Source organism: Lissotriton helveticus, chromosome 3_1 (assembly GCF_964261635.1).
Source record: "Lissotriton helveticus chromosome 3_1, aLisHel1.1, whole genome shotgun sequence".
Classification (NCBI taxonomy): Eukaryota; Metazoa; Chordata; class Amphibia; order Caudata; family Salamandridae; genus Lissotriton; species Lissotriton helveticus.
Window position 1 is genome coordinate 1,405,416,930 of NC_136061.1, and position 17,647 is coordinate 1,405,434,576.

Consider the following 17,647-nt stretch of genomic DNA (forward strand, 5'->3'; position numbering starts at 1 on the left):
GAGTCCCTTGTTCACTTGGCCACTGGATCGCAAGATAGCCTGGCTGATGAGGATTATGAATCCGAAACCGGTCCCAGGATGCTTGTTTCCGGTCCAGGGAAGACATGGCTTGGCAGTTCGGGCTGCACTGGTCCCATGAGGCACAGGGTCAGACTGATTTGCATATAGCCATGTCTGAACTGGGGTGGCTGAGTGAACTAAAGAATGGTGATGGATTAAACCCAGATCAGTTGACTGGGGGTGAGTGTTTGATTTGTTCAAACGCTCCGTCCATCCTCCCCTTTTGTATCGCTTTGTTCGCCCTAAGTGTGGCAGGGTATGCTCAGATGTGAGTCCCTTGTTCACTTGGCCACTGGATTCAAGATAGCCTTGCTGATGAGGATTATGAATCCAAAACCGGTCCCAGGATGCTTGTTTCCGGTCCAGGGAAGACATGGCTTGGCAGTTCGGGCTGCACTGTTCCCATGAGGCACAGGATCAGACTGACTTGCATATAGCCATGTCTGAACTGGGGTGGCTGAGTGAACTAAAGAATGGTGATGGATTAAACCCACATCAGTTGACTGGGGGTGAGTGTTTGATTTGTTCAAACGCTGCGTCGATCATCCCCTTTTGTATCGCTTTGTTCGCCCTAAGTGTGGCAGGGTATGCTCAGACGTGAGTCCCTTGTTCACTTGGCCACTGGATTCAAGATAGCCTGGCTGATGAGGATTATGAATCCGAACCCGGTCCCAGGATGCTTGTTTCCGGTCCAGGGAAGACATGGCTTGGCAGTTCCGGCTGCACTGTTCCCATGAGGCACAGGGTCAGACTGATTTGCATATAGCCATGTCTGAACTGGGGTGGCTGAGTGAACTAAAAAATGGTGATGGATTAAACCCAGATTAGTTGACTGGGGGTGAGTGTTTGATTTGTTCAAACGCTCCGTCCATCATCCCCTTTTGTATCGCTTTGTTCGCCCTAAGTGTGGCAGGGTATGCTCAGACGTGAGTCCCTTGTTCACTTGGCCACTGGATTCAAGATAGCCTGGCTAATGAGGATTATGAATCCGAAACCGGTCCCAGGATGCTTGTTTCCGGTCCAGGGAAGACATGGCTTGGCAGTTCGGGCTGCACTGTTCCCATGAGGCACAGGGTAAGACTGATTCGCATATAGCCATGTCTGAACTGGGGTGGCTGAGTGAACTAAAGAATGGTGATGGATTAAACCCAGATCAGTTGACTGGGGTGAGTGTTTGATTTGTTCAAACGCTCCGTCCATCATCCCCTTTTGTATCACTTTGTTCGCCCTAATTGTGGCAGGGTATGCTCAGACGTGAGTCCCTTGTTCACTTGGCCACTGGATTCAAGATAGCCTGGCTGATGAGGATTATGAATCCGAAACCGGTCCCAGGAGGCTTGTTTCCAGTCCAGGGAAGACATGGCTTGGCATTTCGGGCTGCACTGTTCCCATGAGGCTCAGGGTCAGACTGATTTGCATATAGCCATGTCTGAACTGGGGTGGCTGAGTGAACTAAAGAATGGTGATGGATTAAACCCAGATCAGTTGACTGGGGGTGAGTGTTTGATTTGTTCAAACGCTCCGTCCATCATCCCCTTTTGTATCACTTTGTTCGCCCTAATTGTGGCAGGGTATGCTCAGACGTGAGTCCCTTGTTCACTTGGCCACTGGATTCAAGATAGCCTGGCTGATGAGGATTACGAATCCGAAACTGGTCCCAGGATGCTTGTTTCCGGTCCAGGGAAGACATGGCTTGGCAGTTCGGGCTGCACTGTTCCCATGAGGCACAGGGTCAGACTGATTTGCATATAGCCATGTCTGAACTGGGGTGGCTGAGTGAACTAAAGAATGGTGATGGATTAAACCCAGATCAGTTGACTGGGGGTGAGTGTTTGATTTGTTCAAACGCTCCGTCCATCATCCCCTTTTGTATCGCTTTGTTCGCCCTAAGTGTGGCAGGGTATGCTCAGACGTGAGTCCCTTGTTCACTTGGCCACTGGATTCAAGATAGCCTGGCTGATGAGGATTATGAATCCGAAACCGGTCCCAGGATGCTTGTTTCCGGTCCAGGGAAGACATGGCTTGGCAGTTCGGGCTGCACTGGTCCCATGAGGCACAGGGTCAGACTGATTTGCATATAGCCATGTCTGAACTGGGGTGGCTGAGTGAACTAAAGAATGGTGATGGATTAAACCCAGATCAGTTGACTGGGGGTGAGTGTTTGATTTGTTCAAACGCTCCGTCCATCATCACCTTTTGTATCGCTTTGTTCGCCCTAAGTGTGGCAGGGTATGCTCAGACGTGAGTCCCTTGTTCACTTGGCCACTGGATTCAAGATAGCCTGGCTGATGAGGATTATGAATCCGAAACCGGTCCCAGGATGCTTGTTTCCGGTCCAGGGAAGACATGGCTTGGCAGTTCGGGCTGCACTGTTCCCATGAGGCACAGGGTCAGACTGATTTGCATATAGCCATGTCTGAACTGGGGTGGCTGAGTGAACTAAAGAATGGTGATGGATTAAACCCAGATCAGTTGACTGGGGGTGAGTGTTTGATTTGTTCAAACACTACGTCCATCATCCCCTTTTGTATCGCTTTGTTCGCCCTAAGTGTGGCAGGGTATGCTCAGACGTGAGTCCCTTGTTCACTTGGCCACTGGATTCAAGATAGCCTGGCTGATGAGGATTATGAATCCGAAAACGGTCCCAGGATGCTTGTTTCCGGTCCAGGGAAGACATGGCTTGGCAGTTCGGGCTGCACTGTTCCCATGAGGCACAGGGTCAGACTGACTTGCATATAGCCATGTCTGAACTGGGGTGGCTGAGTGAACTAAAGAATGGTGATGGATTAAACCCAGATCAGTGGACTGGGGGTGAGTGTTTGATTTGTTCAAACTCTCCGTCCATCATCCCCTTTTGTATCGCTTTGTTCGCCCTAAGTGTAGCAGGGTATGCTCAGACGCGAGTACCTTGTTCACTTGGCCACTGGATTCAAGATAGCCTGGCTGATGAGGATTATGAATCCCAAACCGGTCCCAGGATGCTTGTTTCCGGTCCAGGGAAGACATGGCTCGGCAGTTCGGGCTGCACTGTTCCCATGAGGCACAGGGTCAGACTGATTTGCATATAGCCATGTCTGAACTGGGGTGGCTGAGTGAACTAAAGAATGGTGATGGATTAAACCCAGATCAGTTGACTGGGGGTGAGTGTTTGATTTGTTCAAAAGCTCCGTCCATCATCCCCTTTTGTATCGCTTTGTTCGCCCTAAGTGTGGCAGGGTATGCTCAGACGTGAGTCCCTTGTTCACTTGGCGACTGGATTCAAGATAGCCGGGCTGATGAGCATTATGAATCCGAAACTGGTCCCAGGATGCTTGTTTCTGGTCCAGGGAAGACATGGCTTGGCAGTTCGGGCTGCACTGTTCCCATGTGGCACAGGGTCAGACTGATTTGCATATAGCCATGTCTGAACTGGGGTGGCTGAGTGAACTAAAGAATGGTGATGGATTAAACCCAGATCAGTTGACTGGGGGTGAGTGTTTGATTTGTTCAAACGCTCCGTCCATCATCCCCTTTTGTATCGCTTTGTTCGCCCTAAGTATGGCAGGGTAAGCTCAGACGTGAGTCCCTTGTTCACTTGGACACTGGATTCAAGATAGCCTGGCTGATGAGGATTATGAATCCGAAACCGGTCCCAGGATGCTTGTTTCCGGTCCAGGGAAGACATGGCTTGGCAGTTCGGGCTGCACTGTTCCCATGAGGCACAGGGTCAGACTGATTTGCGGATAGCCATGTCTGAACTGGGGTGGCTGAGTGAACTAAAGAATGGTGATGGATTAAACCCAGATCAGTTGACTGGGGGTGAGTGTTTGATTTGTTCAAACGCTCCGTCCATCATCCCCTTTTGTATTGCTTTGTTCGCCCTAAGTGTGGCAGGGTATGCTCAGACGTGAGTCCGTTGTTCACTTGGCCACTGGATTCAAGATAGCCTGGCTGATGAGGATTACGAATCCGAAACTGGTCCCAGGATGCTTGTTTCCGGTCCAGGGAAGACATGGCTTGGCAGTTCGGGCTGCACTGTTCCCATGAGGCACAGGGTCGGACTGATTTGCATATAGCCATGTCTGAACTGGGGTGGCTGAGTGAACTAAAGAATGGTGATGGATTAAACCCAGATCAGTTGACTGGGGGTGAGTGTTTGATTTGTTCAAACGCTCCGTCCATCATCCCCTTTTGTATTGCTTTGTTCGCCCTAAGTGTGGCAGGGTATGCTCAGACGTGAGTCCCTTGTTCACTTGGCCACTGGATTCAAGATAGCCTGGCTGATGAGGATTATGAATCCGAAACCGGTCCCAGGATGCTTGTTTCCGGTCCAGGGAAGACATGGCTTGGCAGTTCGGGCTGCACTGGTCCCATGAGGCACAGGGTCATACTGATTTGCATATAGCCATGTCTGAACTGGGGTGGCTGAGTGAACTAAAGAATGGTGATGGATTAAACCCAGATCAGTTGACTGGGGGTGAGTGTTTGATTTGTTCAAACGCTCCGTCCATCATCACCTTTTGAATCACTTTGTTCGCCCTAAGTGTGGCAGTGTATGCTCAGACGTGAGTCCCTTGTTCACTTGGCCACTGGATTCAAGATAGCCTGGCTGATGAGGATTATGAATCTGAAACCGGTCCCAGGATGCTTGTTTCCGGTCCAGGGAAGACATGGCTTGGCAGTTCGGGCTGCACTGTTCCCATGAGGCACAGGGTCAGACTGATTTGCATATAGCCATGTCTGAACTGGGGTGGCTGAGTGAACTAAAGAATGGTGATGGATTAAACCCAGATCAGTTGACTGGGGGTGAGTGTTTGATTTGTTCAAACGCTCCGTCCATCATCCCCTTTTGTATCGCTTTGTTCGCCCTAAGTGTGGCAGGGTATGCTCAGACGTGAGTCCCTTGTTCACTTGGCCACTGGATTCAAGATAGCCTGGCTGATGAAGATTATGAATCCGAAACCGGTCCCAGGATGCTTGTTTCCGGTCCAGGGAAGACATGGCTTGGCAGTTCGGGCTGCACTGGTCCCATGAGGCACAGGGTCAGACTGATTTGCAAATAGCCATGTCTGAACTGGGGTGGCTGAGTGAACTAAAGAATGATGATGGATTAAACCTAGATCAGTTGACTGGGGGTGAGTGTTTGATTTGTTCAAACGCTCCGTCCATCATCACCTTTTGTATCGCTTTGTTCGCCCTAAGTGTGGCAGGGTATGCTCAGACGTGAGTCCCTTGTTCACTTGGCCACTGGATTCAAGATAGCCTGGCTGATGAGGATTATGAATCCGAAACCGGTCCCAGGATGCTTGTTTCCGGTCCAGGGAAGACATGGCTTGGCAGTTCGGGCTGCACTGTTCCCATGAGGCACAGGGTCAGACTGATTTGCATATAGCCATGTCTGAACTGGGGTGGCTGAGTGAACTAAAGAATGGTGATGGATTAAACCCAGATCAGTTGACTGGGGGTGAGTGTTTGATTTGTTCAAACACTACGTCCATCATCCCCTTTTGTATCGCTTTGTTCGCCCTAAGTGTGGCAGGGTATGCTCAGACGTGAGTCCCTTGTTCACTTGGCCACTGGATTCAAGATAGCCTGGCTGATGAGGATTATGAATCCGAAACCGGTCCCAGGATGCTTGTTTCCGGTCCAGGGAAGACATGGTTTGGCAGTTCGGGCTGCACTGTTCCCATGAGGCACAGGGTCAGACTGATTTGCATATAGCCATGTCTGAACTGGGGTGGCTGAGTGAACTAAAGAATGGTGATGGATTAAACCCAGATCAGTTGACTGGGGGTGAGTGTTTGATTTGTTCAAACGCTCCGTCCATCATCCCCTTTTGTATCGCTTTGTTCGCCCTAAGTGTGGCAGGGTATGCTCAGACGTGAGTCCCTTGTTCACTTGGCCACTGGATTCAAGATAGCCTGGCTGATGAGGATTATGAATCCGAAACCGGTCCCAGGATGCTTGTTTCCGGTCCAGGGAAGACATGGCTTGGCAGTTCGGGCTGCACTGGTCCCATGAGGCACAGGGTCAGACTGATTTGCAAATAGCCATGTCTGAACTGGGGTGGCTGAGTGAACTAAAGAATGGTGATGGATTAAACCCAGATCAGTTGACTGGGGGTGAGTGTTTGATTTGTTCAAACGCTCCGTCCATCATCACCTTTTGTATCGCTTTGTTCGCCCTAAGTGTGGCAGGGTATGCTCAGACGTGAGTCCCTTGTTCACTTGGCCACTGGATTCAAGATAGCCTGGCTGATGAGGATTATGAATCCGAAACCGGTCCCAGGATGCTTGTTTCCGGTCCAGGGAAGACATGGCTTGGCAGTTCGGGCTGCACTGTTCCCATGAGGCACAGGGTCAGACTGATTTGCATATAGCCATGTCTGAACTGGGGTGGCTGAGTGAACTAAAGAATGGTGATGGATTAAACCCAGATCAGTTGACTGGGGGTGAGTGTTTGATTTGTTCAAACACTACGTCCATCATCCCCTTTTGTATCGCTTTGTTCGCCCTAAGTGTGGCAGGGTATGCTCAGACGTGAGTCCCTTGTTCACTTGGCCACTGGATTCAAGATAGCCTGGCTGATGAGGATTATGAATCCGAAACCGGTCCCAGGATGCTTGTTTCCGGTCCAGGGAAGACATGGCTTGGCAGTTCGGGCTGCACTGTTCCCTTGAGGCACAGGGTCAGACTGATTTGCATATAGCCATGTCTGAACTGGGGTGGCTGAGTGAACTAAAGAATGGTGATGGATTAAACCCAGATCAGTTGACTGGGGGTGAGTGTTTGATTTGTTCAAACGCTCCGTCCATCATCCCCTTTTGTATCGCTTTGTTCGCCCTAAGTGTGGCAGGGTATGCTCAGACGTGAGTCCCTTGTTCACTTGGCCACTGGATTCAAGATAGCCTGGCTGATGAGGATTATGAATCCGAAACCGGTCCCAGGATGCTTGTTTCCGGTCCAGGGAAGACATGGCTTGGCAGTTCGGGCTGCACTGGTCCCATGAGGCACAGGGTCAGACTGATTTGCATATAGCCATGTCTGAACTGGGGTGGCTGAGTGAACTAAAGAATGGTGATGGATTAAACCCAGATCAGTTGACTGGGGGTGAGTGTTTGATTTGTTCAAACGCTCCGTCCATCCTCCCCTTTTGTATCGCTTTGTTCGCCCTAAGTGTGGCAGGGTATGCTCAGATGTGAGTCCCTTGTTCACTTGGCCACTGGATTCAAGATAGCCTTGCTGATGAGGATTATGAATCCAAAACCGGTCCCAGGATGCTTGTTTCCGGTCCAGGGAAGACATGGCTTGGCAGTTCGGGCTGCACTGTTCCCATGAGGCACAGGATCAGACTGACTTGCATATAGCCATGTCTGAACTGGGGTGGCTGAGTGAACTAAAGAATGGTGATGGATTAAACCCACATCAGTTGACTGGGGGTGAGTGTTTGATTTGTTCAAACGCTGCGTCGATCATCCCCTTTTGTATCGCTTTGTTCGCCCTAAGTGTGGCAGGGTATGCTCAGACGTGAGTCCCTTGTTCACTTGGCCACTGGATTCAAGATAGCCTGGCTGATGAGGATTATGAATCCGAACCCGGTCCCAGGATGCTTGTTTCCGGTCCAGGGAAGACATGGCTTGGCAGTTCCGGCTGCACTGTTCCCATGAGGCACAGGGTCAGACTGATTTGCATATAGCCATGTCTGAACTGGGGTGGCTGAGTGAACTAAAAAATGGTGATGGATTAAACCCAGATTAGTTGACTGGGGGTGAGTGTTTGATTTGTTCAAACGCTCCGTCCATCATCCCCTTTTGTATCGCTTTGTTCGCCCTAAGTGTGGCAGGGTATGCTCAGACGTGAGTCCCTTGTTCACTTGGCCACTGGATTCAAGATAGCCTGGCTAATGAGGATTATGAATCCGAAACCGGTCCCAGGATGCTTGTTTCCGGTCCAGGGAAGACATGGCTTGGCAGTTCGGGCTGCACTGTTCCCATGAGGCACAGGGTAAGACTGATTCGCATATAGCCATGTCTGAACTGGGGTGGCTGAGTGAACTAAAGAATGGTGATGGATTAAACCCAGATCAGTTGACTGGGGTGAGTGTTTGATTTGTTCAAACGCTCCGTCCATCATCCCCTTTTGTATCACTTTGTTCGCCCTAATTGTGGCAGGGTATGCTCAGACGTGAGTCCCTTGTTCACTTGGCCACTGGATTCAAGATAGCCTGGCTGATGAGGATTATGAATCCGAAACCGGTCCCAGGAGGCTTGTTTCCAGTCCAGGGAAGACATGGCTTGGCATTTCGGGCTGCACTGTTCCCATGAGGCTCAGGGTCAGACTGATTTGCATATAGCCATGTCTGAACTGGGGTGGCTGAGTGAACTAAAGAATGGTGATGGATTAAACCCAGATCAGTTGACTGGGGGTGAGTGTTTGATTTGTTCAAACGCTCCGTCCATCATCCCCTTTTGTATCACTTTGTTCGCCCTAATTGTGGCAGGGTATGCTCAGACGTGAGTCCCTTGTTCACTTGGCCACTGGATTCAAGATAGCCTGGCTGATGAGGATTATGAATCCGAAACCGGTCCCAGGATGCTTGTTTCCGGTCCAGGGAAGACATGGCTTGGCAGTTCGGGCTGCACTGTTCCCATGAGGCACAGGGTCAGACTGATTTGCATATAGCCATGTCTGAACTGGGGTGGCTGAGTGAACTAAAGAATGGTGATGGATTAAACCCAGATCAGTTGACTGGGGGTGAGTGTTTGATTTGTTCAAACGCTCCGTCCATCATCCCCTTTTATATCGCTTTGTTCGCCCTAAGTGTGGCAGGGTATGCTCAGACGTGAGTCCCTTGTTCACTTGGCCACTGGATTCAAGATAGCCTGGCTGATGAGGATTACGAATCCGAAACTGGTCCCAGGATGCTTGTTTCCGGTCCAGGGAAGACATGGCTTGGCAGTTCGGGCTGCACTGTTCCCATGAGGCACAGGGTCAGACTGATTTGCATATAGCCATGTCTGAACTGGGGTGGCTGAGTGAACTAGAGAATGGTGATGGATTAAACCCAGATCAGTTGACAGGGGGTGAGTGTTTGATTTGTTCAAACGCTCCGTCTATCATCCCCTTTTGTATCGCTTTGTTCGCTCTAAGTGTGGCAGGGTATGCTCAGACGTGAGTCCCTTGTTCACTTGGCCACTGGATTCAAGATAGCCTGGCTGATGAGGATTATGAATCCGAAACCGGTCCCAGGATGCTTGTTTCCGGTCCAGGGAAGACATGGCTTGGCAGTTCGGGCTGCACTGTTCCCTTGAGGCACAGGGTCAGACTGATTTGCATATAGCCATGTCTGAACTGGGGTGGCTGAGTGAACTAAAGAATGGTGATGGATTAAACCCAGATCAGTTGACTGGGGGTGAGTGTTTGATTTGTTCAAACGCTCCGTCCATCATCCCCTTTTGTATCGCTTTGTTCGCCCTAAGTGTGGCAGGGTATGCTCAGACGTGAGTCCCTTGTTCACTTGGCCACTGGATTCAAGATAGCCTGGCTGATGAGGATTATGAATCCGAAACCGGTCCCAGGATGCTTGTTTCCGGTCCAGGGAAGACATGGCTTGGCAGTTCGGGCTGCACTGGTCCCATGAGGCACAGGGTCAGACTGATTTGCATATAGCCATGTCTGAACTGGGGTGGCTGAGTGAACTAAAGAATGGTGATGGATTAAACCCAGATCAGTTGACTGGGGGTGAGTGTTTGATTTGTTCAAACGCTCCGTCCGTCCTCCCCTTTTGTATCGCTTTGTTCGCCCTAAGTGTGGCAGGGTATGCTCAGACGTGAGTCCCTTGTTCACTTGGCCACTGGATTCAAGATAGCCTGGCTGATGAGGATTATGAATCCGAACCCGGTCCCAGGATGCTTGTTTCCGGTCCAGGGAAGACATGGCTTGGCAGTTCCGGCTGCACTGTTCCCATGAGGCACAGGGTCAGACTGATTTGCATATAGCCATGTCTGAACTGGGGTGGCTGAGTGAACTAAAAAATGGTGATGGATTAAACCCAGATTAGTTGACTGGGGGTGAGTGTTTGATTTGTTCAAACGCTCCGTCCATCATCCCCTTTTGTATCGCTTTGTTCGCCCTAAGTGTGGCAGGGTATGCTCAGACGTGAGTCCCTTGTTCACTTGGCCACTGGATTCAAGATAGCCTGGCTAATGAGGATTATGAATCCGAAACCGGTCCCAGGATGCTTGTTTCCGGTCCAGGGAAGACATGGCTTGGCAGTTCGGGCTGCACTGTTCCCATGAGGCACAGGGTAAGACTGATTCGCATATAGCCATGTCTGAACTGGGGTGGCTGAGTGAACTAAAGAATGGTGATGGATTAAACCCAGATCAGTTGACTGGGGGTGAGTCTTTGATTTGTTCAAACATTCCGTCCATCATCCCCTTTTGTATCGCTTTGTTCGCCCTAAGTGTGGCAGGGTATGCTCAGACATGAGTCTCTTGTTCACTTGGCCACTGGATTAAAGATAGCCTGGCTGATGAGGATTATGAATCCGAAACCGGTCCCAGGAGGCTTGTTTCCAGTCCAGGGAAGACATGGCTTGGCAGTTCGGGCTGCACTGTTCCCATGAGGCTCAGGGTCAGACTGATTTGCATATAGCCATGTCTGAACTGGGGTGGCTGAGTGAACTAAAGAATGGTGATGGATTAAACCCAGATCAGTTGACTGGGGGTGAGTGTTTGATTTGTTCAAACGCTCCGTCCATCATCCCCTTTTGTATCACTTTGTTCGCCCTAATTGTGGCAGGGTATGCTCAGACGTGAGTCCCTTGTTCACTTGGCCACTGGATTCAAGATAGCCTGGCTGATGAGGATTATGAATCCGAAACCGGTCCCAGGATGCTTGTTTCCGGTCCAGGGAAGACATGGCTTGGCAGTTCGGGCTGCACTGTTCCCATGAGGCACAGGGTCAGACTGATTTGCATATAGCCATGTCTGAACTGGGGTGGCTGAGTGAACTAAAGAATGGTGATGGATTAAACCCAGATCAGTTGACTGGGGGTGAGTGTTTGATTTGTTCAAACGCTCCGTCCATCATCCCCTTTTATATCGCTTTGTTCGCCCTAAGTGTGGCAGGGTATGCTCAGACGTGAGTCCCTTGTTCACTTGGCCACTGGATTCAAGATAGCCTGGCTGATGAGGATTACGAATCCGAAACTGGTCCCAGGATGCTTGTTTCCGGTCCAGGGAAGACATGGCTTGGCAGTTCGGGCTGCACTGTTCCCATGAGGCACAGGGTCGGACTGATTTGCATATAGCCATGTCTGAACTGGGGTGGCTGAGTGAACTAAAGAATGGTGATGGATTAAACCCAGATCAGTTGACTGGGGGTGAGTGTTTGATTTATTCAAACGCTCCGTCCATCATCCCCTTTTGTATCGCTTTGTTCGCCCTAAGTGTGGCAGGGTATGCTCAGACGTGAGTCCCTTGTTCACTTGGCCACTGGATTCAAGATAGCCTGGCTGATGAGGATTATGAATACGAAACCGGTCCCAGGATGCTTGTTTCCGGTCCAGGGTAGACATGGCTTGGCAGTTCGGGCTGCACTGGTCCCATGAGGCACAGGGTCAGACTGATTTGCATATAGCCATGTCTGAACTGGGGTGGCTGAGTGAACTAAAGAATGGTGATGGATTAAACCCAGATCAGTTGACTGGGGGTGAGTGTTTGATTTGTTCAAACGCTCCGTCCATCATCCCCTTTTGTATCGCTTTGTTCGCCCTAAGTGTGGCAGGGTATGCTCAGACGTGAGTCCCTTGTTCACTTGGCCACTGGATTCAAGATAGCCTGGCTGATGAGGATTATGAATCCGAAACCGGTCCCAGGATGCTTGTTTCCGGTCCAGGGAAGACATGGCTTGGCAGTTCGGGCTGCACTGGTCCCATGAGGCACAGGGTCAGACTGATTTGCATATAGCCATGTCTGAACTGGGGTGGCTGAGTGAACTAAAGAATGGTGATGTATTAAACCCAGATCAGTTGACTGGGGGTGAGTGTTTGATTTGTTCAAACGCTCCGTCCATCATCACCTTTTGTATCGCTTTGTTCGCCCTAAGTGTGGCAGGGTATGCTCAGACGTGAGTCCCTTGTTCACTTGGCCACTGGATTCAAGATAGCCTGGCTGATGAGGATTATGAATCCGAAACCGGTCCCAGGATGCTTGCTTCCGGTCCAGGGAAGACATGGCTTGGCAGTTCGGGCTGCACTGTTCCCATGAGGCACAGGGTCAGACTGATTTGCATATAGCCATGTCTGAACTGGGGTGGCTGAGTGAACTAAAGAATGGTGATGGATTAAACCCAGATCAGTTGACTGGGGGTGAGTGTTTGATTTGTTCAAACACTACATCCATCATCCCCTTTTGTATCGCTTTGTTCGCCCTAAGTGTGGCAGGGTATGCTCAGACGTGAGTCCCTTGTTCACTTGGCCACTGGATTCAAGATAGCCTGGCTGATGAGGATTATGAATCCGAAACCGGTCCCAGGATGCTTGTTTCCGGTCCAGGGAAGACATGGCTTGGCAGTTCAGGCTGCACTGTTCCCTTGAGGCACAGGGTCAGACTGATTTGCATATAGCCATGTCTGAACTGGGTTGGCTGAGTGAACTAAAGAATGGTGATGGATTAAACCCAGATCAGTTGACTGGGGGTGAGTGTTTGATTTGTTCAAACGCTCCGTCCATCATCCCCTTTTGTATCGCTTTGTTCGCCCTAAGTGTGGCAGGGTATGCTCAGACGTGAGTCCCTTGTTCACTTGGCCACTGGATTCAAGATAGCCTGGCTGATGAGGATTATGAATCCGAAACCGGTCCCAGGATGCTTGTTTCCGGTCCAGGGAAGACATGGCTTGGCAGTTCGGGCTGCACTGGTCCCATGAGGCACAGGGTCAGACTGATTTGCATATAGCCATGTCTGAACTGGGGTGGCTGAGTGAACTAAAGAATGGTGATGGATTAAACCCAGATCAGTTGACTGGGGGTGAGTGTTTGATTTGTTCAAACGCTCCGTCCATCCTCCCCTTTTGTATCGCTTTGTTCGCCCTAAGTGTGGCAGGGTATGCTCAGACGTGAGTCCCTTGTTCACTTGGCCACTGGATTCAAGATAGCCTGGCTGATGAGGATTATGAATCCAAAACCGGTCCCAGGATGCTTGTTTCCGGTCCAGGGAAGACATGGCTTGGCAGTTTGGGCTGCACTGTTCCCATGAGGCACAGGATCAGACTGACTTGCATATAGCCATGTCTGAACTGGGGTGGCTGAGTGAACTAAAGAATGGTGATGGATTAAACCCACATCAGTTGACTGGGGGTGAGTGTTTGATTTGTTCAAACGCTGCGTCGATCATCCCCTTTTGTATCGCTTTGTTCGCCCTAAGTGTGGCAGGGTATGCTCAGACGTGAGTCCCTTGTTCACTTGGCCACTGGATTCAAGATAGCCTGGCTGATGAGGATTATGAATCCGAACCCGGTCCCAGGATGCTTGTTTCCGGTCCAGGGAAGACATGGCTTGGCAGTTCCGGCTGCACTGTTCCCATGAGGCACAGGGTCAGACTGATTTGCATATAGCCATGTCTGAACTGGGGTGGCTGAGTGAACTAAAAAATGGTGATGGATTAAACCCAGATTAGTTGACTGGGGGTGAGTGTTTGATTTGTTCAAACGCTCCGTCCATCATCCCCTTTTGTATCGCTTTGTTCGCCCTAAGTGTGGCAGGGTATGCTCAGACGTGAGTCCCTTGTTCACTTGGCCACTGGATTCAATATAGCCTGGCTAATGAGGAATATGAATCCGAAACCGGTCCCAGGATGCTTGTTTCCGGTCCAGGGAAGACATGGCTTGGCAGTTCGGGCTGCACTGTTCCCATGAGGCACAGGGTAAGACTGATTCGCATATAGCCATGTCTGAACTGGGGTGGCTGAGTGAACTAAAGAATGGTGATGGATTAAACCCAGATCAGTTGACTGGGGGTGAGTCTTTGATTTGTTCAAACGTTCCGTCCATCATCCCCTTTTGTATCGCTTTGTTCGCCCTAAGTGTGGCAGGGTATGCTCAGACGTGAGTCCCTTGTTCACTTGGCCACTGGATTAAAGATAGCCTGGCTGATGAGGATTATGAATCCGAAACCGGTCCCAGGAGGCTTGTTTCCAGTCCAGGGAAGACATGGCTTGGCAGTTCGGGCTGCACTGTTCCCATGAGGCTCAGGGTCAGACTGATTTGCATATAGCCATGTCTGAACTGGGGTGGCTGAGTGAACTAAAGAATGGTGATGGATTAAACCCAGATCAGTTGACTGGGGGTGAGTGTTTGATTTGTTCAAACGTTCCGTCCATCATCCCCTTTTGTATCGCTTTGTTCGCCCTAAGTGTGGCAGGGTATGCTCAGACGTGAGTCCCTTGTTCACTTGGCCACTGGATTCAAGATAGCCTGGCTGATGAGGATTATGAATCCGAAACCGGTCCCAGGATGCTTGTTTCCGGTCCAGGGTAGACATGGCTTGGCAGTTCAGGCTGCACTGTTCCCATGAGGCACAGGGTCAGACTGATTTGCATATAGCCATGTCTGAACTGGGGTGGCTGAGTGAACTAAAGAATGGTGATGGATTAAACCCAGATCAGTTGACTGGGGGTGAGTGTTTGATTTGTTCAAACGCTCCGTCCATCATCCCCTTTTATATCGCTTTGTTCGCCCTAAGTGTGGCAGGGTATGCTCAGACGTGAGTCCCTTGTTCACTTGGCCACTGGATTCAAGATAGCCTGGCTGATGAGGATTACAAATCCGAAACTGGTCCCAGGATGCTTGTTTCCGGTCCAGGGAAGACATGGCTTGGCAGTTCGGGCTGCACTGTTCCCATGAGGCACAGGGTCGGACTGATTTGCATATAGCCATGTCTGAACTGGGGTGGCTGAGTGAACTAAAGAATGGTGATGGATTAAACCCAGATCAGTTGACTGGGCGTGAGTGTTTGATTTATTCAAACGCTCCGTCCATCATCCCCTTTTGTATCGCTTTGTTCGCCCTAAGTGTGGCAGGGTATGCTCAGACGTGAGTCCCTTGTTCACTTGGCCACTGGATTCAAGATAGCCTGGCTGATGAGGATTATGAATACGAAACCGGTCCCAGGATGCTTGTTTCCGGTCCAGGGTAGACATGGCTTGGCAGTTCGGGCTGCACTGGTCCCATGAGGCACAGGGTCAGACTGATTTGCATATAGCCATGTCTGAACTGGGGTGGCTGAGTGAACTAAAGAATGGTGATGGATTAAACCCAGATCAGTTGACTGGGGGTGACTGTTTGATTTGTTCAAACGCTCCGTCCATCATCCACTTTTGTATCGCTTTGTTTGCCCTAAGTGTGGCAGGGTATGCTCAGACGTGAGTCCCTTGTTCACTTGGCCACTGGATTCAAGATAGCCTGGCTGATGAGGATTATGAATCCGAAACCGGTCCCAGGATGCTTGTTTCCGGTCCAGGGAAGACATTGCTTGGCAGTTCGGGCTGCACTGTTCCCATGAGGCACAGGGTCAGACTGACTTGCATATAGCCATGTCTGAACTGGGGTGGCTGAGTGAACTAAAGAATGGTGATGGATTAAACCCAGATCAGTTGACTGGGAGTGAGTGTTTGATTTGTTCAAACGCTCCGTCCATCATCACCTTTTGTATCGCTTTGTTCGCCCTAAGTGTGGCAGGGTATGCTCAGACGTGAGTCCCTTGTTCACTTGGCCACTGGATTCAAGATAGCCTGGCTGATGAAGATTATGAATCCGAAACCGGTCCCAGGATGCTTGCTTCCGGTCCAGGGAAGACATGGCTTGGCAGTTCGGGCTGCACTGTTCCCATGAGGCACAGGGTCAGACTGATTTGCATATAGCCATGTCTGAACTGGGGTGGCTGAGTGAACTAAAGAATGGTGATGGATTAAACCCAGATCAGTTGACTGGGGGTGAGTGTTTGATTTGTTCAAACACTACATCCATCATACCCTTTTGTATCGCTTTGTTCGCCCTAAGTGTGGCAGGGTATGCTCAGACGTGAGTCCCTTGTTCACTTGGCCACTGGATTCAAGATAGCCTGGCTGATGAGGATTATGAATCCGAAACCGGTCCCAGGATGCTTGTTTCCGGTCCAGGGAAGACATGGCTTGGCAGTTCGGGCTGCACTGTTCCCTTGAGGCACAGGGTCAGACTGATTTGCATATAGCCATGTCTGAACTGGGGTGGCTGAGTGAACTAAAGAATGGTGATGGATTAAACCCAGATCAGTTGACTGGGGGTGAGTGTTTGATTTGTTCAAACGCTCCGTCCATCATCCCCTTTTGTATCGCTTTGTTCGCCCTAAGTGTGGCAGGGTATGCTCAGACGTGAGTCCCTTGTTCACTTGGCCACTGGATTCAAGATAGCCTGGCTGATGAGGATTATGAATCCGAAACCGGTCCCAGGATGCTTGTTTCCGGTCCAGGGAAGACATGGCTTGGCAGTTCGGGCTGCACTGGTCCCATGAGGCACAGGGTCAGACTGATTTGCATATAGCCATGTCTGAACTGGGGTGGCTGAGTGAACTAAAGAATGGTGATGGATTAAACCCAGATCAGTTGACTGGGGGTGAGTGTTTGATTTGTTCAAACGCTCCGTCCATCCTCCCCTTTTGTATCGCTTTGTTCGCCCTAAGTGTGGCAGGGTATGCTCAGACGTGAGTCCCTTGTTCACTTGGCCACTGGATTCAAGATAGCCTGGCTGATGAGGATTATGAATCCGAACCCGGTCCCAGGATGCTTGTTTCCGGTCCAGGGAATACATGGCTTGGCAGTTCCGGCTGCACTGTTCCCATGAGGCACAGGGTCAGACTGATTTGCATATAGCCATGTCTGAACTGGGGTGGCTGAGTGAACTAAAAAATGGTGATGGATTAAACCCAGATTAGTTGACTGGGGGTGAGTGTTTGATTTGTTCAAACGCTGCGTCGATCATCCCCTTTTGTATCGCTTTGTTCGCCCTAAGTGTGGCAGGGTATGCTCAGACGTGAGTCCCTTGTTCACTTGGCCACTGGATTCAAGATAGCCTGGCTGATGAGGATTATGAATCCGAACCCGGTCCCAGGATGCTTGTTTCCGGTCCAGGGAATACATGGCTTGGCAGTTCCGGCTGCACTGTTCCTATGAGGCACAGGGTCAGACTGATTTGCATATAGCCATGTCTGAACTGGGGTGGCTGAGTGAACTAAAAAATGGTGATGGATTAAACCCAGATTAGTTGACTGGGGGTGAGTGTTTGATTTGTTCAAACGCTCCGTCCATCATCCCCTTTTGTATCGCTTTGTTCGCCCTAAGTGTGGCAGGGTATGCTCAGACGTGAGTCCCTTGTTCACTTGGCCACTGAATTCAAGATAGCCTGGCTAATGAGGATTATGAATCCGAAACCGGTCCCAGGATGCTTGTTTCCGGTCCAGGGAAGACATGGCTTGGCAGTTCGGGCTGCACTGTTCCCATGAGGCACAGGGTAAGACTGATTTGCATATAGCCATGTCTGAACTGGGGTGGCTGAGTGAACTAAAGAATGGTGAT